This window comes from Zerene cesonia, chromosome 5, assembly GCF_012273895.1.
Source record: "Zerene cesonia ecotype Mississippi chromosome 5, Zerene_cesonia_1.1, whole genome shotgun sequence".
Lineage (NCBI taxonomy): Eukaryota > Metazoa > Arthropoda > Insecta > Lepidoptera > Pieridae > Zerene > Zerene cesonia.
In genome coordinates this window covers 4,716,257-4,741,932 of record NC_052106.1, presented here as the reverse complement: position 1 = coordinate 4,741,932, position 25,676 = coordinate 4,716,257, and the positions used below count along the sequence as shown (strand labels likewise).

Sequence of the window (25,676 nt, the reverse complement as noted above, 5' to 3'; positions counted from 1 at the left end):
CTCAAAGTAAATTATATCAAAAATTCAAGTTTTAATCTCAAATTCGCATTTACCCTACCCATTTTCTTGGACTATAGGAGATTTATACCACAGTATATGATTGAAGCATTACGAGTATAAGAGACAGTCATTGTAGGTAAAAGCTTTTAACTATGTAGTTTAGACATACAATATTGTATTGGTAATATACCATTAACATTAAGAAAGAGTATGTTTTATTTTCTTATTAGCTTTCCGCCTGTGGCTTCCCCCGCGTAGTCAAAGGAACAGATAGACAGTGTCAGGGATTTTCCCGTATTGTTCCCGTTCCTGTAGTATTTCCGGAAGCTAAACTATCCTACGTCGTTTCTCGTGTCTCAAACCACTTTTGTAATGGATTTCATCCAAATTAGTTCAGTGGGTTAGGCGTGAAGAAGAGCCATACAGACTGACAGAATTACTTTCACATTTATACTCGAGAGAGTGTGAATGTATAAGTATATTTTTGTATTCCAGCAATGGTCGGCCACTCCATACAAACATTCCCTTGACGGCAAAGCAAAGTTGCAAACACTAATCGAACTTTACAAAGCTATTATAAAGTTCTAGTCGTCATAATCGCGTGCGATACTGCATCGTTTGTGGTGTAAAGTTTTAACAAGTTTAATAATTTCTATATATTCCGCAATTTCTAAGGTAGATACTGTTACATTGCAATGTTGAATTACTGGAGCGATTAATGAACTAATTTGTGGTTTGAATTTATCTTTGAAATTTAAAACACGTTCAGTTCACATTTGTAAATATTGTGCATTTAATTCATTTTAGGAGTGAGAACGTCTTTTGATTGGGTAAACCACTTCGTTACGTAACGCGTTACGGTACTAGTCATTCTGGCTTCATTTTGAGTCAGGCATATTCGTATTTTTTAAATCATTTTTTCTTAATTTTATTAACAATGTGTCAGTCTATTTCGATCATAATCGTAATAAAAACATTTCTATACAATGTTTTTCACGTTAGGTACAAAGAAAATGGTTAAGTAACTATTATATCATGGTAAATGGATATGAGGGCGTTGAGTGTTTCAGGGTAAATGAGGCTTTAACGCGTTATTAGTATTACTATAGAATCGTTCATACATTTTTATGGGCTTAATAAACACGAAGATGACTATTGACGTTTACATTACACGATGGTTTAGGTTATAATAAATGGAACGGTAGTAGGTACTTGAGTAATAGTGGCAGTAAAAGACTATTTATCTATTTTTATGATATCCGATAGAGAATTGTCAGGTATGATTTTTGTATCCTAACCAACGATATCAACTGGTAATAGGAATTATATATCATTGAGTTAAATATATGTAAATCTCAACGCGCCGTGGTCACAGAAGCATATATCAAATAACTACGTCGTGAAATTCGTGTTGTGGCTTTTTTAAAAACGATTGTGACGCAGATGCGCTCTGAATTTTTGTTTATATCATAGCGGACAGCTGAGCTGGTAAGCGATCACCACCGCCCATGAACATACGCAGAGGTAGTGGCTCTACAAATGCGCTGCTCGCTCTTAAGGTGCTTTTAAGGGGTAAGGGATAAGAAAAGGATTGAGGAGTGCAAAAAAGGAATGGATGGAGAAGAGTGAGGAAAAGGAAATGGGTCACGGACATGAATATCAGACAAAGACCACATGGCAAAATTCGCCTCGTGCCTGACTGCTATCCGACCTCCACTCATTGTGGTTATGAAGAAAAGCTATGAAGCATTTTGGGGTATAAGTGTCAGTCAAAAATATTGCTAAGACATCACACCATAAATTGTCAAACTGCTGTGGTACTCGCCATAATGCGGCAAGCAGTTGTAGCTGGTGGAGAGCGGGCGACAGCGGCAGCGGGGCGGAGGGGCGCGGGGCGGCGGCGGCGGCGAGGCCGACGGCGATGGCGACCACCAGCCCGCGTCCATCAGCCGGCCATGGCTGCACCCGCACCCGCACCCACGCCCGCGCTACCTAATACCAAATGATATAATCAAAACTTATATTATGTCAGATGTGAAAATTTGTCCGTATCGTAACTACGCATTCAGTTTAGAGTAAAATTTAGGATGAAAAAAGTTGAAGACCCTGTGGCATCAATAGATTTATTTTAAAAACAATCGCTTAAGGTTTACAACACTAGTTTTTATTCACCCTTCCCTTTACATTCCTTCACTCCCATCGTCCTTGTCTCGTACTTTACTCCTTAAAAAAGGGTAGTGCATTTACAGCAGCCCTACCTCTGCAAATGTTCATGGGCGGTGGTGATTGCCCTCAGGCGATACCAGCTGAGCTGGTATCAGATGGAAGAAAAATATCGGATAGTGATTTGGGGATATTGTTGTCGATGTCAATATCGTATTAATTGAATTTTCTGACATCAGATGTGACATATTGTTAGTATAAAATATAAACTATGTTATATAGTAATGCGTGTCAATATTCCGTTTCGGATAGATAAAAAGCCATATCGTATTTGTCCTTTAAAAAGGAACTAGAATTTCTACAATTTTTTCATAGTTGTGATATAATTTAAAGAATAACTTCCAAAGTTGTAGAAATGTAACGGCACTCAAGTGCAGACACAATACTATTCGACTTCTCTCTCAGGCTTTGACCTTTTTGTTGGATATTCTTACTTAGTTTTATTATTTAAAATAACTTGTGATGTTATTGAAGTCGGAGATAAGTTTGTTATAGTTTACTTGAAAAGCACTTAGTTGTGTAGATAAAAAGAAAATATATTTAGTATTAAATTGTGGGTTTTGCAGATAAAAGTCAAATTTAAAACACTGATCAATGTTATTTATAAGGTTATTGGTCTTATTCATTTTTTTCGTTTAAGACGCATTTATTATACCGGACTCTGACAGTTCACACATTAAATCATAATGTTATTAAAAATCAGAATTACAAGTTAGTAACGCCTATACGTCCTAGTACAAATTGAAAGTGATATTATTCACATCATGGCACCAGTAATACCGACACGGCCAACGTCTGTTCTAAATGAAAATTAAAGAGTTCAAATATATCATTAAAGAGTTTAAGTATGTATGACACAACGATTCTAATATTTAATACAAACCTAGCGCAGGTGCACCGCTCCACGCCTTCGCTTACGCTGTACACGCTCCCGCGACGCATCGGCTCGCTGCGTCACACGCTCCGCCACATTGTCACACCATCACAATCACGAATACCCGTCACACCCACATCACCCTACTTCAGCTCTTAAAATCCACTTTTGACATCATCGTTTTTTATCTGCAAAGAAAAAAATAATAATTAAATATCTACAAATTATGCTGACATTCACACATCTACTGTAAATTGTGTCTTAAACTATGTATTAAACAAACGCGCATCACGTAACAATAATTAAAGTGACTTTTTAATTGTGATTGCTGTTTTATTGCCAGTTTGCAAAATGAATAAAATGGAATTTTATATTCCACTTCATTTGAATTGGGAACACTGCTCTTAAAATAAAATATCGTGCCGGCCAGAATAACTGTATTTTTTTGTTTTTAAAAAGTACTAACCAAAAAGTACCTACAAGTGTCATGCATCATAGTGAGAGAGAAAAAAAAACTCAAATGTGTATATGTTTTATTGTGGGAGTCGAGCACGCTTCGGCACGAATTGGGCCAGCTCGCACTGGGAAAGTACCACACCCCCACAGAAAACCGGCGTGAAATAGTGGCATGGCACGGTGTTTCGTACGGTGAGTGGGGGAGCCGGAGGCCCGTTTCCTTTTCCTCACCCGTCCCAGTCCATTCCTTCTTTCCAGTCGTTAATCCATTCCTTTTCCCTCACCCTAAAAAAGCGGGCAGCGCATTCGTAGAGGCCCTACCTTTGCGAATGTTCATGGGCGGTGGTGATCGCTTACCATCAGGCGAACCACCAGCTCAGTTGCCCGCTATGACATAAAAAAAAATAGATAAATTCATATTTATATATTATTCTTTTGGTCACATTTTATAATTTCAATTTATGAAGTAAAAAGAATTACGTGCAATTTATTACACAATTAAAAATATTTTATTATGTTAATATACACACTACTTTCTGGGTCACAATATTCTGGGCTTTTAGCGTAAAATGGGAGTTAATGGCGATACATTGTCGTTATATTGCCTCTGGAACACCTGTTAGTGACACACAGGGCCATTTTAATACGTGCACCGCACGAGAAGAGGGCATTAACATTTGCCATTGCCATTCTATAAACGTAGCTTTACTTTGAATTTGGATACACGGGGGAACGGAGATTCTTTGAAATTTGAATAATATACTAATAATTTTTTATTCCTTTCCATTTGGTTTCATAAAAGAGATAAATCGTAGCGTTGTAGACAAGGAAAATCCTACTAATATTATAAATGCGAAAGTTTGTAAGGATGCGTGTGCGTTTGTTGCTCTTTCACGCAAAAACTACTTAACCGATTGCAGTGAAATTTGGTACGTAGACAGCTGGATAACTGGAATAACATACAGGCAACTTTTATCCCGATATTCCTACGGGATACGGACTTGGGCGAGTGAAACCGCGGGGCGCAGCTAGTACTCTATAACAGTGTAATTGGCAACTGTATCAGGATCTTATTATCTACTCATTATAGTTAATTGTACAAATAAACCATTTTATCTCAGAAGAATTAATGTTTATAGACCAAGACAATTAATCAGTCTAGCCGTTCTAGCATACCTTAGGTTTCGTTTTCAGACAACTAGACAGAAGTTAATTTATAGGCGCCATTTGTCAAGCAAGTGACAAGTGACGTCTCCACTGAGCTGACAAATAATTTTATGTAACGTTCGTTTTGCTTTACTTCCAACTTAGTATTCAGGATTTTAATTCTTAGTCGAAATGAAAAGGACAGACTAAAGTCAAGTAAAGATTCCAATAAAAGTCCATTCCTTCATTTCTTCCCATTCCAATTTTTACATCCTAAATATATCCCAGAAAGTCAAGTATATACCGTTGTATATACTTAACGATGTTATAGCAAATCAATCACATAACGACACAGCTATTGAAATAAATAAAAGGTTATTTTATTCATTACACTGAAACATTTTAACAACATTATATTGCATAAAAATGACTAAATAGATATGAACCCCTTCAACTTTTAGTTAAATATAAATCTACATCTAGGTACATTCTCAATCCCCATATATGACGTGTTAAAATTAAATATAAAACTGAGAGCTAAAATTTAAAACCTTTAAGAATATTAAGAAGAGCTAAAGAAAATTAGCACGGGTCCAGAAATTCAATTATTAATTCTATAACGGAAGGTAAATAGCGACCATCAGGCGTCGTTCCTGAATTTTAATAGCTGACTCGTAATGAGTGTTAAAAAAGCAAAACTGCTATAAAGGAAAGTAATTAAATTACTTTCCCGGTAATATTAAAATCCATAAATACGTTTTTTGCAGCGGCAGAAAATGAGGAGGAGGTGCAGAGGTCTCGTGAGGTTAATAGTTATAATAATATGGGGCCGGTAGGTTTCATTACGCAAAATCCATTAATATATTGGTAAATTTAATTTTATAAGTATTTCATATATAGGAAAATATTAAAACATTATAATGTGTCGATATCATTTCCACGAGTCAATAAATAATTAAAAAAAAAACTTACAAAAGACGCATTTTGTGGTATTTCATGAATAGCCAAAACAAAACATTACAAGGGAATATTTCGCCATAGATGAAACTTTTTCTTGCGGCTAGCAAAATAAAGAAGTCATTTATAAAGTGATACTAGGTAAATTCTCTTTAACTAATAGTTTGTATAATAAGTGGATAAGAAAGCTACTCATTGTAAAGCGCTATTACTTGTTGTGCAATTCATTATCATAGAAATCTATTTGTTTTAATATAGAAGCTTTTGTTATTCATAAACATAGTCATACCCATTTTTACGAATTTCAAGCTACTAAATTATACCTTACAACGTTCGGTACGCACAGAAAAATATTATATGAAACTAGCTGCACCCGGCAAACGCTGTTCTGCCTTACTCTTATCATTTAGGGGTATGAAAAATAGATGTTGGCCGATTCTCATAGATACCGGATAAGCACAAAAAATTTCATCAAAATCGGTCAAGCCGTTTCGAAAGGGGTATGGCAACGGAAACTGTGACACGAGAATTTTATATATTAAGAGATTACACTATGTGGATCTATTATTGTGACCACAATGCGTTGTGCAACTTTTTCGCTTAATGAGCGACATCGGTATTTGGTGTATTGTGGTTTATTTACATATAAATATTATTACATTTATCAATACGAAATCGATTGAACTAAATGATAAATTAGATGAAAGTTTCTCAAGTGCTTGATGCCTATCGTTATATAAGATTTATGGTTATTAAAGCAGATATAGGTTAAGGATGGGGCATCGGGTTTTGTATAGGGACGTTTTGATGGCCTATAACGTTGTATTATTAAAATTAATTACGTTTATTGCTACTTCGGATTCCGTATGGATAGTCACATAAAACATATGGCTTTGTGTTGGGAAATTAACGGTTTATATATTGTAAGAAGTCATATCGAAGAGTAATCGATTGTTATGGTTTTAAACAAGTTTAGTGTAAAGGAAATAACAGCACAAAATAATTAGAAAATGGATTTACATGTTTTTTTTACGAAACTTAGGGAAGCGCTTGACCACGATCTCGTCTGGTGGTAAGAGAAACCTAATATGGAGCGCGCTTCAATAGAAGGTAACCGTTTACTCTTTCCTTCGTGTATCACCACTGCCAAAACATTTGGAGAGGTAAGCCTTTATTACGTTTCCAGGTGCGAGATGGCCCATTTAAAAAAAATTACATACGTTTGTATTGTTTTTATTAGTCTCGTACAACTAACATTGTATAAGATTTTTTATTTATTATGAATCATCAAATCAATGTTTCTTTTTTTTACTTTTTTTCCTTCTTCAAACTTTTCCTAAAGCCTCAGGTTGCCTGGAAGACATCGCGTCTTAGCGATGAGGCCGCCTATTTGTACCGCTTTTTACTTTATTTGTGAATATTTTTTGTTTTTATTTTATTTCATGTGTGTGCAATAAAGTGTTTATTATAATCATGGAATACTAAATACAATATTCGCACGTAGCCATGACCTTTATTCTAAGTAAGCTAAACTAAATCTTGTATATACTTTCAACATCACTATTATTAAAGACATCATACGTGTCTATGCTTAATAAGAAAGAAGGTCGTGTCTAGTATACGACCATCCACATTTCGCAACGTAAAACCCACGACGAATTAAATAGGGGCATATAAAAGTTAGTACACATAAATACCAGGCGTGGCTGGCCGGCCCCACCTGGGACAATAATACAATACCACTTTCACGAATGTTTTGATCATAAACATTGCTTGTTTGATTTCATTATCGTTCAATAGCAATTCAATGAGAAATTTTCATTACTGCCACGTTCTAAAAGAGAAATCATTAATTAATCCATGTAATTGATAGCTCTTCTGATTAAGGGAATGTGAGCTAAAAGCATAATAAATAGCGTAAAAATAATGCCTCAAAGTAATCCACTGCAGTAAAAAGTAGAATAATATGATATGAATTCGATATCTGTCTATGGCATCGTAGATCCCGAATGGATTAACCAATTTTGAACCTTTTTTATTTGAAGGCGAATTAGTCCTGATTGTTTATAGCTAGCTATGTTTGATGAAAATCCGTCATGGACGCCGCCACAAAATGACGAATTACATAATTTTTCACTACTCCCTCAATATGGGATTCAAGTAAAAGGGCCTGTGACGATTAAAATAGTATACACTGTGATAAATTTCAAATCCAAGATGGCTGCCAATAAGCGGGGTGGAGGATTTCTTAAATTTTTAATGTTATTTACTTATTCACAATTGTTTATCATTATACCCGTCTTTTTAATGTATGACGGTCTCACGGTTGACAAAGAAAAGACTACAACAATATCTGTCTGAGAAGATTAGTACATTGAGACATTGCCATTAGTCCTACATCGTTGGCGATCTTTGCTACAAATTTATAGCATATCTATTTTAACTTTCTCTTTGAAGTGCATTAATGCATAGCTCGTGTATTACAATACGCGGCACACGTTTACTGGTACAGAGATTGCAATAATGATTCGAATGTTGCACCTTCGCATCTTTGTATCACAAATATTAAAGTTTTCTATATATTTTTCATATCACGGATTCCGCATATGCTAGCGTAAAATTTATCGCTTCCGAATCGACGCCCGTTGTACGTTGAGATTTCAGTATTTTCAACTTGCCTGCAAATATATATGATGAAGGTTACCTCGACGCAATTTTAGCATAAAAGCTTTTTGTACTCCGCTTGCATACTTGAATATTACCTACACTTATGTAAGAGGCAAAAGTGTAGTTTAACAAAATAAATCTTATATTAAACGCATATGTGACTTACTGATTGATCTATCAACGCATTGCACAAACTGCTGGACCGGTCGAGCTAAATTTTGGCATGCAGATAGGCACTATAATGTATCACACACAGGATTTTTATATAATGCTGACTTCAAGGGTGTAAGGGTGTAAAAGGGTGTGAAAGTTTGTAGCATGAACATTTATTTTGGACTAATCCAACGAAGCCAGAGGGAACAGCTAGCTTATATTATAAAAGATGGTCTTTCTGCAACATTTTATTTAAAAAGTAAAATAACAATTTAACAATATGAATGATGTAATTAATGATTATCATAATACAGCCGGTGAGTTTAAACAATAATAAATTTTTAACATCCAACATTTCAAGATGAATAAAAAAACAAAAAAACGCATTCAAAAGATTATTATAAAAATTAATTTGCATTGTATTGTTATAGAGACTAGCTTAATATGATTTTAATTACATACAGCCGTAAATCATTGCATTAATCTAAAATTAGAGTCAAGTTCCTATTTGATGAATTACTCTAGAAATTTATAGTTTCTCCACTAAGTTACTATTAATCTACCTGACATAAAAAATTGGCCACCTCCATATTTTGTTAGTCTAATTTTAGACGATGACTGCTGATATTTTTGTAGCAGTTTTAGTTTTTAATACAAATAATATAATATACGACTGAAGACACTTACTTACTTGATAGTGAATATATTATTTATATAAAAAACGTCATCATCATCGAAACAAATAGAAAAAAATACATAACTTTAGGTAAATAATATTCTGGGTTAGGCGTAGGCCGCTGTCACGCTTGAAGATTCAAAACCCCACTTAGGTGTCATCCATGAAATAACACATCCAGTATATTGTGTTCTATTTACATATAATAACCTGAATTCTCCGTTTTGCATGACAAGGGGAAAACACCTCTGAACAATTATTTGGGACAGGTATATGAGCCCATTTAAGTCACAACGGATCACGTACTTAATTTGTGTTTACAAATGGAATATATTAACACGAAATATAATAATTATCTATAATATGATCATATCATAAATAAGGTTCTGGTTAAAAAAATCCCCTTTTTATTTAGACCAATTGGCTACATTTATAAATTTATAATTTAGTATTTTATAGGTAAATTATTTATAAGCAGGAGCGTTCTAAAATTGTATTTAATACTCAACTGTTTATTTAGGTAAGCCTGTTATCTCAACAGATAAAAATAATCACACCTTATAACAATATAAAATACATTTAACATTTCGATCAACACAATCGTTGTTGAACTAATAGACGAATCTGGGTCAGAAATGTTTTCAAACGATACGCCTAACAAACGGGGGCGTTATATCTTCGTGTTGACGTTTGTTGCAAATCTGTTTAAAATGGAATATAAAACTCCAAGTTGGAATTTAGAATACATTTATTTCGATAGCCGCGGGCATGCTCCCAATCTGACCGCGATATCATCGCAATTTTATCACAATTTCCTCGATGACTATGAAACAGCCATCCTTCCACTGGGACACCTATTTCTATTTATTCAGTTCGCAATACATCTTATTTTGTCTAGTCCTCGCCCGCATACGCGCTATCTAGGACGTTAATCCCATTTCCCGCAAAAAGAAAAGATTTGTAGCCAACGACGGAATTATTCTATTTACAAACACATATCGGAGGAAATAATTCATACTCCCTGAGAATGATAGGCACTTATAACTCGCGTGATTGGAAATCACATTATTGGGATGACTTGGTAAAGTAATAAAGTTGAAAGCTTGGGATACAAAATACATTGGCTTTATATTCATTTATCATATGAGAAAATGGTGCAAAAGATCCATAGAAATACATAAGCGTTAAGCAATTTGAGAGGCAATTAAAGCTACTGCTTGTGAGGGTTTATTTACTATACACCTACGTAATGTCTGTAGCTTTGTGATATAGAATTCAATGTACATTGATTCCTTAGGCGTCAGATGAACGTTTCATGTTTGTAGAGATCGGTTCGACAGATTTTGAAGCGCCAGCCCATGTCGGTACGACGCGCCATTGAGTTGTATTTCCACTTAATAAAGTTCAAATGAACCGAACCAAATGTTCATTGCAAAGTAGACTACGCTCTTTTACAGAAAATCTATATTGGGAATTGTAATGGAGAATTTTCGCCCACTGCGATCACATTTTATGAGTAAAGGTAATTGGCACGATTTAAATACTACTTTTGGTATACTATTTAAAGTTCAATTATACGAAAAATGTAAATGATGCCCTAGATTGTTGCCTCAATCAATTACATTACAAATTAGTGATATATGCGAAATGAAATCTGAATAAGGAAATTTTATTTTATTCTATATGCATATTACATATCGCTGGAATTACCCATTAACTTCAACAATGTAAATAAAATGCATACACGTTTAGTAAAGCGTACTCGTACTGACTCGAAGATAAAGCGCTAAAATTAAATTTCCACTTTGTAAACAAATTATAAAACAGGATGATGCTTCACATAAATCAATGTTTACCATGTAAATACTTTGCACGCTAGCATGTAATTTCAAACAAGCCATTCTGCTATATAAAACTAATTTAATATTAAAAATTAAACGCAACAGGGTCGTGTGCGGCGCTCGTTAGAGCATTAAACGCCGACAGTTGGTCGTATAATCAGTAAAGTATGCCGTAATATTCTAAAGTCTTTATTGTGCTGTAGGCGGCTGTCATTTTCGCGCTACATTCTTATACCACACGTACACTTAACCCAACGACAAGCCGCGGAAAGCCATTACTATTTCCTTTTGCGTCTTTTTCACTTAGGCGGTTTATGGCGAGATTTAAAAATTTCTGCATGGATTTGATGCGTGTTTGTTGTGTGCATTTGCGATAAAGCTTTTACAGTTTTCCTTTTATTGATTTTTTGTTAAACCCGCTGGCATAATAAAATAAGTGATACTCACTAAGCTAAGGGCTAGTATAAATACTTGTATGCTAATTAATTCCAAGATACACAAATATGGGAAAATCCTTAACCTGAGTTAGCATTTGTATGAAAAATAGTCTATTATATCATTGCTAAGATAACGTTAAAATCTCGTCGTCAAAAAATTTGCTGACTTTCACTTTTCTAATTGGATTAAAAAGACAATTAAATTAAAAAAATCTAAGATTATCTCTAGTTGCTTTAATCGCTATAACTTTAATGATTATAGAATAACATAAGACAGTCTGTTGATGATGGTATTATATAGTAATCAAAAGAAAACTCAGAAGTTATCTTTTAACAAAACAGCGAAGACAGAAATGCAACACAGCAGTTTTTGTATGAAAGTCACCCATTTCCGTAATCTGTATGCATGTACATGTACAAAATCCAATAAGAGTTGTCCAAAAACGTTTTGAAAATATTAATTATGTTTTACCCGCTTTGCTGCAGGAAATAAAAAGAGCATCTTGATTCATGACTAACATCCATTTACCTACGTGCCTTTGTGAAAAATACTGACTCCGTGAAATGTGTTCATTTTAACATACCTTGGCTGTTTAATTACTGGAGGGCGATTTGAAAGATAAGTGCCGTAGCGACCTCATTTTCAAGACGTTCTTCAGATGCTGCTATGCAAGCATCCAACCTTGAATCTTTATGACATGAAGCTAAGAGCTCTTGTAAATAGCGAATTGTATCTATGATCATCGCTTATTGAAATTGCCAATCTCTTAAAGGAACGAGGTAATTTGAGATATAACAGATATGAGATATTTGCAAACACTATCGCTTTTTAAATATTTATTTTTTAGTATAATAACAATAACATTTACATCAGTTTTCAATGTTTAAATCTTCTTAAGTATAATATTTCCATTATTAGTTGTGTTTATTTGCATTGAATAATAAGAAATAAGTAAACCGTTTTGAATATCTATATGCAAATATTTCATTCAATATGATTCAGAAACGATTTGCTATTTGCATTTTAACGCGACCGCTTTGCGTACACCTGAATTGATTTCAATAAAATATCCATGCATAGTAAAGCCTTTAGCTAAACTTCATACTCGGCTACCGTTAGTCGCGTTTTATATAATTTCTGTTAATTGAAAATATGAAACATAAAATCAAACAGATATACTTGTAAATAGCGTATTGTTCTTTCTTGGAAATAATATCAGCGTATCTATTATATATTATGCCATAAATAAGTAAAATGTCAATATTTTTATAAATTAATACTAATTGTTATATCATCATTGCCGGACCATATTTACTCCCACTGCAAGCCATATGCCTGCTGAAAATTAAGACCATAATACACCTCGTTGGCTAAATGCGTATTGCGAGACGTAACATATCGTTCATATTTTAATTTTAAATCCTCGAAAATTTTAATATGTTTTAGACTATGTTGTCATGTTAGACCGGTTTCCTCAATAAATTTTTCTTCACAGGATAATATGCACATAAATTGAAAAACCAACGCACGCTCACTGGTCATGAACCCACGATTGAAGTCCGAGGTTTGAACCATTAAGCCACCACTGCTCTCTCAATGATTATATAGTTTTATTATATATTTAGAAGCATTGTTATAAAGCCCACAATATAATACAGCTACACTTTATCCGGTGAAATAACTTACGCAGGCCCAATTTTACAACTAAGAATAGAAAAGGCCGGAGAGGGTCGGCACAAAAATGGAAAGTGTACTTTCCTTTTCCGCTGCCCTCCATTTCCCGCTTAAGTTAACATTGTATTTATGGTCTTTAGCTACACTAATTATTATTAATCTTGATATGGTTCTATTTGTCTTAAAATTCATTTTAATATTAAAAGCATGGGAATAACTTGGGTTTTTAAAGTGTGTAATTTATTTTCTCTTTAAAGCAATATTAATAAATTCATCCTCGAATAAGTTCTTGTATCTGTTTATCATAGCAATCATATCCATATTTTGGCTTTAACCCAGATATTATAAGTCTATTTTACGTTGATATATACAAACAAACTACAAACTGTAATAAAATTAAAATTATTGGCACATTTATAAGCAATGCCAGTACCATTGCTCTACTTTATTCTCCTGGTCTTATCATTAATATAGACGAATATTTTAAATATTTTTCATATAAATGCGCATTTGTCCATGAATATTTTCATATTGCTCAAAGGTTGACTTGCTCGAGCGTAGTTCGTTATTTTTTACGTAATAAAAAGAGATAATTTCTAATAAATTTATATACATATTTTCTAATAAAGCTGGTTTATTAGAATACGGTACACACGTTTTATTATAAATGAAAAAGTACTACCTTTATACTCAAATATGTAACTTATTTTTCATAAAGCAAAATACGCGACGAAAACAACTGAATAAGGGACATTGTCGTCACTTATACAAAAATGCCGCCTCGAGAAATAAACAACGACCCACTTCGTAGCTATGATTAACCGGACTATGCCAACAAAATAAAGGAAACATGATTTTTCAACAAAAAAATATTGACGTAGATGAGTCACGTCGGCTTTCCTTGATAGGGTCCATTTTATTATATGAAACGTAGTATAGTAATGTAACATTTTTGAAAGAACATTATCTTTATTTATAATCCACTTTACCTTGATAAAATCTTTTACTCAGAACATACTTTCGTACTTAGATACGTCAATCATATGACAAAAAATAATTATCATATAAATTTTTCATATTAGTGTTTTTAGTATAATAATTATTATCATTATAATTACATTGTAAAAAAATAAACGAATCATTTGCATATTATTACAATGATCAAAAAATATCCGAGCAACATTGTATAAAACTTTGCAACAAAAATTAACATCTTTTCGCGTGGCAATAATGTTCAAAGTCTATTGCATTGCTAATTAGATAACTCTGCCTAACACACTCGTAGACAGAATTATGCTTCAGCCAATTTTCATAAAGTGACGTAGATGTAAGACTAGTAAGTACTAGACTAGTTGTTTATTGTACTTCAATGATTATACTGTCAAAGATTAAGTTGTACTGTTTTATTATATGTTAAAAACTATGGTAATAAACAAAGAGACACGACACGTACATAGCACCCAGATAGCACCACATAATACCTTTGATGAGGGTAAAAGATTTAGGTTGAAAGTTGACGGTTGACTCGACTTATGATATTCATTTATAAATATCTATGTTATATTCATTTTTTTTACTAAATATTTTAATTGTTTACAATGATGGATTAAAAATATTTATCTATGTATATAAATAGGAAGAAGGCTACAGAGTACCTAGGCTATATACTTTTTACTGCGATATCTCACGGCAAATTTCCTTTGACAACGCCGGTGAGGCCCGGGGCGGAAAGCTAGAATCTTCAAAATTTTCATTAAAATACGTTACCGTGTACGTCCCTTATACCTACAATAACGTACCTATAGCGTGGTTACAGTAGGAATACTTCAGATTGTTTTCCAAAACTTATATTAAACACGACACATAATATTCTCTTCATACCTGAAGTAAAGCCTCTTTAGTACTTCGCTCGTTTGGATAAAGTTATATCAAGTTCGACCGAAAAGCGAGTGGAAGTTGACAGAAAACTCTATATTGTGTTTCCAGGGAACTTCATTCTTTCCAAGGTTTACGCAAACTGCTCCTTGGGTACAATTGCTCGATAGTTATACAAGTTCGTGATAAAACTTATTGGAGTTCTAAATTAATAACCTTAGGCAAAGCGTTCGGAGGATTTTCTTTGAAGCTGTTCAATTTTTAAATTGAACAAGTTTGCTCAAATAATTGAGCGTTTATATTATATTGGGCTTTTATAAAAGCTTTTATTAAGCAAAGTAAACTTAATTATCATTTGCGATAAAATCATAACAAGTTTTTATTCATCCTTCTTACTTACATAAATTTATGTTTCTTATTCCGAAAATAATGTGATGTGGCTAGATTTAGCGAAAATTTGGGAGTTTGAGACCGGCTGGGCGTGCATTAAATACATTGACTTTGCACATTATTCGCAACTGCTCGAAACGAAGAAGTAAAACCGAGGGGACCGGCATACCAAAGAATCAAAAGTTCGACGACATCCGTGATATCTGCCAATCCGTGGCACGTGGCCAGCGTGATTGATTAAGACTTGAACCCTCATAGGAGGGCTGTGTCCCTGCAGTACGAAAAAAATTATGCATTATTGATTTTGTTAGGTGTTTCTAGCAATTATTATTCGCTTCTTACTAATTATAGAATTTTATAATACATAGATACCACACCAGTCTAACAAGCAATCCATGTTTATCGAATAAACACTGATTTTGTTATTTGGGTAGCACACGTCAAAACTTTGTTATTTATTTACGCATTTAAAGAATACAAATCAACATCATACTACGAACTCGGAACTCGTTTCAGTTAAACGAAAACATTGCTAAAAGCACCAACGAGATTTGACGACAGAATTATTTTTCTATAAGAATAACTGTCATAACAAAGAAATGATTTATTCACTACATATAATAAATAATCTTCACGTGGTTTTGCGTGAGGTTGGATGAACCCAAACGAATGAGAATAAAATGGGATAATAAAAGGAACACGGACGTGTATGTGCCGACTTACTTTATGAGACCTTATAAGTGTATCAAATGTCGATCGTTTCATAAATTATTCTATTAAGGTCTGGATTTTTCTTTATTTTATGTCATCAGAAGAAAACATATTCGTACAATGTAGGGAAATAAGAGAGGAATTACTTTTAATGTAATAAAATACTTTGCACTTCTTATAAACGGTGCTATATTTCTTAAAAGGTTTATACGGTTCAAAAAATTACGAGGACGTGTAATAAGAACTATATGTAAAATACACTACTACTACTACACGAAAAACTAATTACTAGAGTAATATAATGTACAATAGGTATAATAGCCCTATTGTTACGGTACCTATTGTTCTATCATTTATCTTATGTATTTATATTTTACCACAAATTGTTCTTCCAACCCAATCTTTATTCAATTGCAACATTCAGACGTATCAGCGTAGACACTACCCAAGCAAAGCCAGTGTCAATCATTGATTAAATAAAACCTGCTTGGCCACGTAGCAATCTCATTTGCGTACAGTCACCAAGCAAGGTACAAACGCGTGACAATTTTGTCTTATCACACATTTCCAGTCGGCTACGCAAATCGAATTCACTCAGAATAATTTTTTAACGCCTTAACCCATTTGTTTTATTGCGTGATATTGACGTGGAATGCGACCACTAGATGTGATAACATTTTTCGCGTTAAATTATTTTTGATAAACGACAGGCATCAATCAATATTTATTGTTTATGCTAAATTCTATGCTACGCTTTATTTGTTTTTTGGCGTTTGTTACTAACAACCTTCAAGTTTTAATAGTGGGACGTTTTTCATTAAATTGTAAAACAAGTAATATATCGGATTTATTACAAGTAATAATGATATATTTGGAGATAATTATTCTAGGGTATATATTGTTATAAGAAAAAATCAGTGGAAAATGGAATTATAAAAGCCACAAACGTTAAATTACTGTCATCTGCATGGACGTAGTTAATTAATTTTTTTTGTTTCGAGGTGTTCAATAAACAAAATGTAGTGCATCTACATGATGTAACTGATTTCGATTAATATAGTAAGAATTAGTGAGAATAATAACAATATTTTTTTTAAGTAATTTAAATCACCACGTCATAATGCGAAGCGAATTTGTAACTGTATAAAGGTAAACAAGCCGCCAATTCGCAATTTTCTTTTCTTTTCAAACACCACCTTCATATCATTAGCATTTTTATAGGCACTTGAAGCCATCGTTATCTTTCAGCGTGGCACGCGATGAAAACCCGGAATAAAATGCGTAGTAACTTTTTTCTACTCGAATTGTATAAAGTACAATGATGATCTAACGATCTTGAAATGAAATCCTATTTTATTCCTCCCTAACGTGATTTTGCGAGTATGTATTTATTGAATCGAATATTGTTAGAATTTTGCTAGTTTTTTATATGCTTATGCATAATATATGTATATATGCAGTACTGTATAAATAGGACAGGCACCTCCAGAACATATCTAGTCATTGATGTAAACCAGATTTTAAAAATATAGTTGTTCAATAAGCTTTGAACGAGCGCAACTTTAATCTATCTCTTTTATGTAGTACTAAATACCCACAAATCAGCAAATTTATTGGAACATTTGTCAATAAGTTTCGAAAATACATTGCGAATTGATGATTTATCGACAGACATTTATCATTAATGCTCAATTCACAATGTGTCAATCCATTAACTTTTATCAATGTGTAATCAAACATCTCTTAAATTAAGAGCTACGAATTCAATCCCTGAAAAATAAATGACTAAAGCAAATAAATCGTGCAAACAATTGAACGTGATTTATTTTAGCTAAGTGATTCTAAATTTAAATTATTTGTTATAAGTTGCATGAGAGAAAATTGGAAAAATAGAGAAAAGAAAGTCTTTTCTTCTGATAATAAGTGCGTTATTTCATTTATTAGTTAAATTGAGACGTCTGCGAATATAGGAGAGAAGTTAGAGTTAAAAATGAATTTTTAACGCATACCCACATCACAATTCAGGTGGGAAATCCAAAAGAAATTGTATATTCTGAATATTTGAGGTAAAGCTGTGGTCTCAGTATCAATCTATACCGGGGCACAGCTTTATCTCGAATATTAGTGCTAAAAAGATGAGTACAATTATGAAATGAAATGAAATGAAATTATATTATCTATTAGTAAAAAAGTAAATATAATATTGTCTATTGTACATGCACCTTATGGAATTTATTACCTAATTATGAAATTAAAAGACAGAACAGGCATATTAAATATTTAAAAAGTCATGGTAGTATTAATACTAGAAGACACTTTATAATATACATGAGAATTAATGAAAGTTAACATTGTTTAAATTATAAATCAAATTACTTTTTAAAACTCTGAGATCCACAATGTTACTAGCTTAAAAATATTCGTAGTCGCTTTCTACCAACATATTCTAAATATCCTGATTTCGTATTCCAAATGGTGCTGATCTGTGATTCAGATGTCAAAGTATCGGTTTCCTTTGTGCCATCACGAACACATCACCTTAGGCTTTTCTGCTGATGAAATGAATATTGGGACTGGTTCTTATGTTAATCCGCCTTTATTATATTTGTTGTTCGAAATATAATGATGACGAATTATATATTACATGGCTGGAATAATCTTTGTTGAGATGATCCTAGTTTATGTTATTTATAAAAATGCCAGGAACGTTTTTAACGATATTAATCAAAAAATACTTACTAAATTTGACTAGTAGTGGCGTTGGTTTAGTTTTTGTTTATTAGTGTAGTAAGTTTAGTATAAAATGATTTACAAGTCTAACCTTCAACTAAAGTAAATCCTTATCAAGAGAATAATGAATAAAAAGTTTTACACAAACTCATTTCATATGTAACTAACCTTTTATGATATTTGTTTTTCTTTTTCTGTGCATTTTAATTTGCTGCGATTTTGCATGTGACATTATTTCTATTCACATAAATTCATTATAAACTTAAACGAACTCAGTGGGTAATGAATGGGACACACGCCGCCACTTTTTTCCTGCCCCGAGTGAATTAATTAATTATCTTACCCGCATAATTTCACATTTACGCGTCATGTTATACATACATATTCTCTTGTATAATCGATTGTAATTTAAAATATCATTGTTATTAGAAAACAATAAAATCTTCAAACGCTTCTCAATCCGCATTGATGCTGAATATTAAGTAATTGATGTTTTTGAAGTCATAAGGAGAATCAGACTCTTTATGTAAATTGAACTCACCTCATTATAAAAGTGTAAGACAAAAGTATTGAAGTTCTTAGTTATGAAGTCTTCACAAATGAAGTCTCAAGTATTTGCATTGCGAGCGGCCAAGGCAAAATCTTATTCGAAATATTCGTCGGCGGAATACAAAAGTGCGAATTCGCATGCTTCTTAAGTAAATGAAAATAACATCATTATTTCTTTTTGAAGATACAAATATCAAAATGGATGATAATATATATTAAAATCGGTAATGATGTCTAGCATGGTTAAAACTTATTCAACAGTTATGTTATTTTTTAATAATTCTCATAAGGTCAGTATTTTAATTTAATATCCTTATTGTTTTCGACACCTGGTTCTCATTGTTCGTCGAACGCCCACAAAAATACCAAATCAATTATTTTTCAACTTGATATAACAAAATAAAAAATATTTCGATTATATATACCTATTTACTATTTTTTCCATTGACAGCTAATCGTTGCTCAAATATACTCGTATAGACTCATAATAGCCGATTGTAGCACCCAAATGGAAAGAAAGTTCTCGAATTTTTATTTCAAGGGTGAGATATTGCCACTCAGAATCGCGATAGCAACACATCATACTCTCATATGCAAAACACGTACATGGCCGAAATTCAAATCGGAAATCTGAATGCCATTTTCAAATAACGTGCAATGTTTCTAGATTTTTAATTGGGAATAGCTAGCTTCCTGAAATTCCTTATTGAATTTTGTCTGAGCCTTTCATCATCCGTAGTTGATTGTTATTTGGTATTTGAATAATGTCCATTAATTTCCATGTACGTAATTTGAATTTATATTTATATTTATAACTATAAAAACAATCTCTTAGAATCATAAATAATAAATATGTTATATTAACAATTACTACGATTGCTATTTTCAATCGGAAGTCTATTGTCGAAAATAATTTCTATCAATTTTAAATAAAGGCTCTGTATCATAATTGAGAGAATTTTAGTTCCAAACGATATTAATACAATATGCACGCCCTAATTACTAAAATATTTGTAGGGTTGATGTGATATTTAGTGCTTTCACGCATATTTTGTAATTTGTAAATCAAGATTGTAATTAGTATTAAGCTAATTTTATGATGATTTTTATTATATGATATGCAGGTAATAACCAGTAATTGATAAATCTCACATAAAAATGCGACAAATATCTACTTCCAGGGATATTATCAGAAATTGAAGGAATTTATTGTCAATGTAAGTGATAAAAAATGTAAACATCTTCAATATCCTTGTCAAGAATTCTATATTCCGCAGAGGCAAATGCGTCCAGAATATTTTACACAATAAATATAAACTTATCACGGTGCATTTTCATGCTTCCATAGCAATCAGGGGGTGGTTTTAGGTATTCACTCCTCTCATTGTTTGTTGTCTCATGTGTTGTTTCATTTACTACTATTTTACTAATTTAACCAAAAACAACACCAGCAAAAGCAAAAAAAAAAGAAAAAACTAAAAAAACGAATAGAGAATCTGCTTTGTTCTACATAGTATTATATTATATGTGGTTCTAAAAAACACCGATTAAATATAACAATATGAATGAATAGAAAATGTATAAAAAGCATGTTACATACTATAACTGTAAATTATTATTAAATACAAATAAATCTTTATTCACATCAAAAGCGCACCAATACTGTTTTTGCTATAAAATTAACTTTCCACTTTCCTAGTTTTATAGATCTTGTAAATTGTCTGCATAAATAAAGATTTTAACAATGAAGTTTAAACAAGAAGATACAAACTTATATTAAGTTATTCTCGTACATAGCAAAAACGTATTTAAATAAAAAGAACTCCATTATACCACAGATAACATAATACTGATTATACCGTGTTTTTTGGTTGATAAGCTTTAAAGTTTTGATTAAATTGTAAGGATTTGGCTAACGATGACTTTTTTCATCGTACTTGTGTAATGAGAAATACAATCGTAATGCGAATCAATATTTAACCTCGACGCCTCGACTTCGTCCGTGGTACATATGTCACTGTGAAGATGCAGCTTCTATCGATGAAAGAATTTTTGAAATTGAGTAAGCAGTTTTATGCAAAAACAATGTAAAAAAATGTATTAAAACATATATATTTTTAACAAAAAATAGAACCGCCTTCGAATTGTCAGACCTAAACCAAATAAATGCAGGCACTAGCTTTCAAATGAAAAAATAATCACATAAAACGGTTCACTTCACCTTTTTTTGAAGTCGGTTGAAAAACAAATATTTTCTCTTCATGATAATGATTTAAAATGGGTAGTTATATAAACACCGTGAAGACGCATTGCCACAATACAGTGAAATATTAATCTTCTCATTTAATACGCATTCATTATATGAATAAAACACACAAATTGATAATTAGCCCAATTAATGTATATTAAATGATACTTATTCTCATTAAGACTTTAAAACATTACAGTTATATTTGTAACAGATTAGCGCCAACACTGAATTACGTTGAATGAATGTATTGATCGACATATTTTATACAGCGTGTAATTTTATAACCCCTTAAAAAGAAGGTTCTTAATAAGGTACATAGACAATTTTTTTACTATTAAATCTATACATGATAATAGAGAAATTTCGAAGCACATTTCATTTCATGCGTCACAAGTTTAAAAGTTTGTGTCTCCTTATCTATGAGACCCGCCAGGAGAGAAGAAGTTTGAATGCAAAAAAACTTTAAGAAAAAAGGATTAAACTTTTTTGCAGAAAAACACTTTGAAACTTTATGTATATGTACTTATTATAGATATAAATATGATATGACTTTTTTGCTCTGCTAGTTATTCATATATCAGCTCATTGTTTGAGTCAATTTCAAAATACCGTTCAACAATTATGTACTCGATGAAGGTGTTCCTAAGCAAGAAGCAGCTTAAATATTATTTTCTAAAGAGAAAATGTACCTACACCTATTAATAAACCTTTTTTTTATAAAGGCAGCTATTAAAGGTCACATAATCAATATTCCACCTGATTTAACACTTAAACCATACAAAGCATTTTATTAGATTTTTTCATTAAGGTCATCTCACACAAGCGGATGAAAAAAAAATCCATTTTCCTCCAAGTAAAGGGCCGTTCTTTCAGTTTTATTCAAAGGAAGCCTGCGTGCTTGCGACGTTACGCTTGCTTCAAGAGTTAACAAAGTGCCTTATTATTTCTTGCGGCTTAAGTCATTAAATGTTTTTTTCTGCTTTGCTTTATTGTCGTAAAAGAATCAAAATAAAATGAGCTAATATAAAATAAATATTAACGTATTAAATAATTGTTTAGCAGTTACCACTATTTCTTTCTGTTCTGTCTTACAGTGAGCGTTAGATATAAATGTAACGCACAATGAAAAAAGTGTTTTTCAAGGGTCATCACACATAAGATATTGAAAACACATTAGATTCAATATTAGGATAAAATAAAAAGAAACCTCTACACCATAACAAAATACTCACAAAACTATGCTAGCCACGCAAAATGTACCATTCAGACAATCACACGAAAAGTCGCACACAGAACACAAACCGCGATTAGCTATCGAGATTTAAAAATTCGCGCGCAAATTGCACATGCGTGGTGTATACAGCATATTCTCGTTGACGGTTGGCGCGAGACTGAGCTGTCCTCATCCGCCCCGGGCTAGCGGCACCCCGCAGCTTTCGGCCTTGTGGAACCTAACTAGGGCTACCGATGTTTATTGGAACAAATTGACATATTTGACACCAGTTACTCTTGTCTATAAACATTATCTTATATTTCGGAGGTTGTACAACATATAGTGGCAAAATGTCACGTAAGTTAAGAAACGATTTTTTGTAGACATATCATATATTTCGTTTAAAACATAGCAGTTCATTAAAGCATAAATAAAAAGAATACATTGTCAGAATAATCATTTCACAATTATTTAGTTTACATGTTTACATACATTTATTTATTTTATATGCTTTCGGTAGATGTAGTTTGAAATCCCATTGTTTTCATGCAGACGCTTCTAAAGTGAGGAAAAACAGATTGATGATATAATGTAATAGTTCGGAAAACCTACTACAGCATCAATGAAAAAGTATATACGGAATATTGTGTGGCACGGACAAAAACGTAGCGCGGTGTAGCGGAGGGATAAAAATATAACGTTACTATTTAATGTATAGCTTATTTTTGGATTTATTTTTAATTATTAAAATCTGTGCTACACTAAAAAGTTAATAAAATACGGGCTCTAATTAAAATTATTTGGTGACGGCAATATATTTTTTATAATTATATTATAGATGTTGAAAATTCCTTTTGTATAGTTCGGTAATCATTGTAAATTTAATATCAAAGCAGTCAGCCCTTAACCTAACTAAACTCTAGTCTCTGGAAAAACGAGCGCTTGCATATTCATCTCCATAATATTATTTTTGACTTTTAGCCCGCTTTTCAGAAGTTTCTTTAAACTTTTGATATAATAGCGCCTGTTACAGTTCTTTGCAAATAGCATAATGGCCACACCGCATAAACTCTGTACAACAAACTACAAAATGATGCTCATATTTTTAGTTGTAAACTGTAAAATAATGCGTTGCAATATTAATATTGTGATGAGTATTTCAAGTAGATGGATTATAAAAATACATTGTTATGCTTTGAATTTATATCATTTATATTTTAATGCGAAACGCATTTTGCGTTGTTTCCTAGAATAAATAAATAAATAGTTATTTTGGTTATGTTTTGACTATTGTCAATTCTAAATGAATACCATAAATTTAGTAATATATGTAATAGCTGAAAGAGCGACAAATGTACCTAACAGAAACATGTAACACTGATGTTTAGAATTTAAAAATGTTGAAAATGTAAGAAAGAAAATTTTATTTCTTACAAATCTCCTTTAGAACTATCAATTCATTGAACAGGTCACATTCAGGTCGCTTCAGAGTTGACAGTACCGCGATTTTCAAAGCCTGCAGCAAGAGCTTGGCGCTGACTGTACCAGTAGACATAAGATTTCACATGTCACATGAGAGATATAAGGTATATCTTCTCATTTCTCTCATTTAAGACTTATTTTTCTTTTATCACTTTTATCGTAAACGTGTTAAATCCACAAAATTCATATTTTAAAAAGAAAGAGCCGGAGGCCCATATCCTTTTCCTTCCCCTTCCCAGTTCCTTTATTCCTCTCGCCAATCCTTTCTTAATCCCTTCCCAATTTAAAGTCGGCAATCCATTTGTAGAGGCGTAAGGTCTGTAATCGACTTTACGCCTCTACAAATGTTCATGGGCGGTGGTAACGCTTACCATCAGGCGTCCCACCAGCTCCATTGCCGATTGTGATATAAAAAAAAAAAAAAAAACTTTACACCCAACAAGGGATACAGGTAAAAAGATACTTTTAGCGCGATGAGAATTATGTAAAAAAACAAAATGCGTAAACGACAATAATATTCTACTATCGAGTAATGCAATATATTTTCTACTACTTCTAATAATACGGATGCTCTTCATCTGTTTATCTAATTTAAAATTGCAATTAAAGTTTTCATATTGGGTTTATTGGTCCAACCCAATTTGACACTGAAGATAAAGTATAAAAAACGGTTAGCGCAGATGAAAAATTAATTAAATCACGTTTAATATTTGCAGTATATGTCTGATATTACACTAATGGTTTTTAACATATTAGAAATAATTTGGCAATAGTACCCGATTGTGAGTGGTTACTGCAGGCGTGTTCAGTAAAACCTAATGGATTATGTTTCTGTGGTCAATCTGCCAAGTGCTTCATTACTATAGTTAAATATACTATATAACACTAGCTGCGCCCCGTGGTTTCACCCGCGTAAGTCCCCGTAAGTATATCGGGATAAAAAGTTGGCTATATGTTATTCCTGTTGTCCAGCTATCTACGTACCAAATTTCATTGCAATTGGTTCTGTACTTTTTGCGTGAAAGAGCAACAAACAAACACAAATCCTTACAAACTTTCGCATTTATAATATTAGTAGAATTTATATTTAAAATAAGTTATTGAAACAGAATAATTCAATCAACCCGAGAACATTACAATTTACTCAATTGAATCTAATTTCTGAATGTGGTTATTAAGTTTTTTTTTGTAAATTGGTAATTGTAACGAAATTTACATAAACGCTTTTCGTATAAAAATTTATTTTAATTAAGGCGGCAATGATACCTATTGAGATCTATTCTAATGAGATATAATTTAAAGACCGTGTACAATGAAAGGAAAAGTAAAAACTATATACGTATGCAGTTTCCTATTCGTGGTGTTTGAGG

The 25,676-nt window shown here is 32.5% G+C and overlaps 1 long non-coding RNA gene across 1 annotated transcript; it reads right to left on the bottom strand.

Annotated features, from left to right (window-relative positions):
- Positions 1–1,831: 1,831 nt before the first annotated feature.
- On the bottom strand, positions 1,832–22,985 carry LOC119840101. Its single transcript, XR_005288299.1, has 3 exons — positions 22,844–22,985; positions 3,107–3,285; positions 1,832–1,992 (listed from the first exon to the last, which is right to left on the bottom strand). It is a non-coding gene; the product is annotated as an uncharacterized LOC119840101 (long non-coding RNA).
- Positions 22,986–25,676: the final 2,691 nt, after the last annotated feature.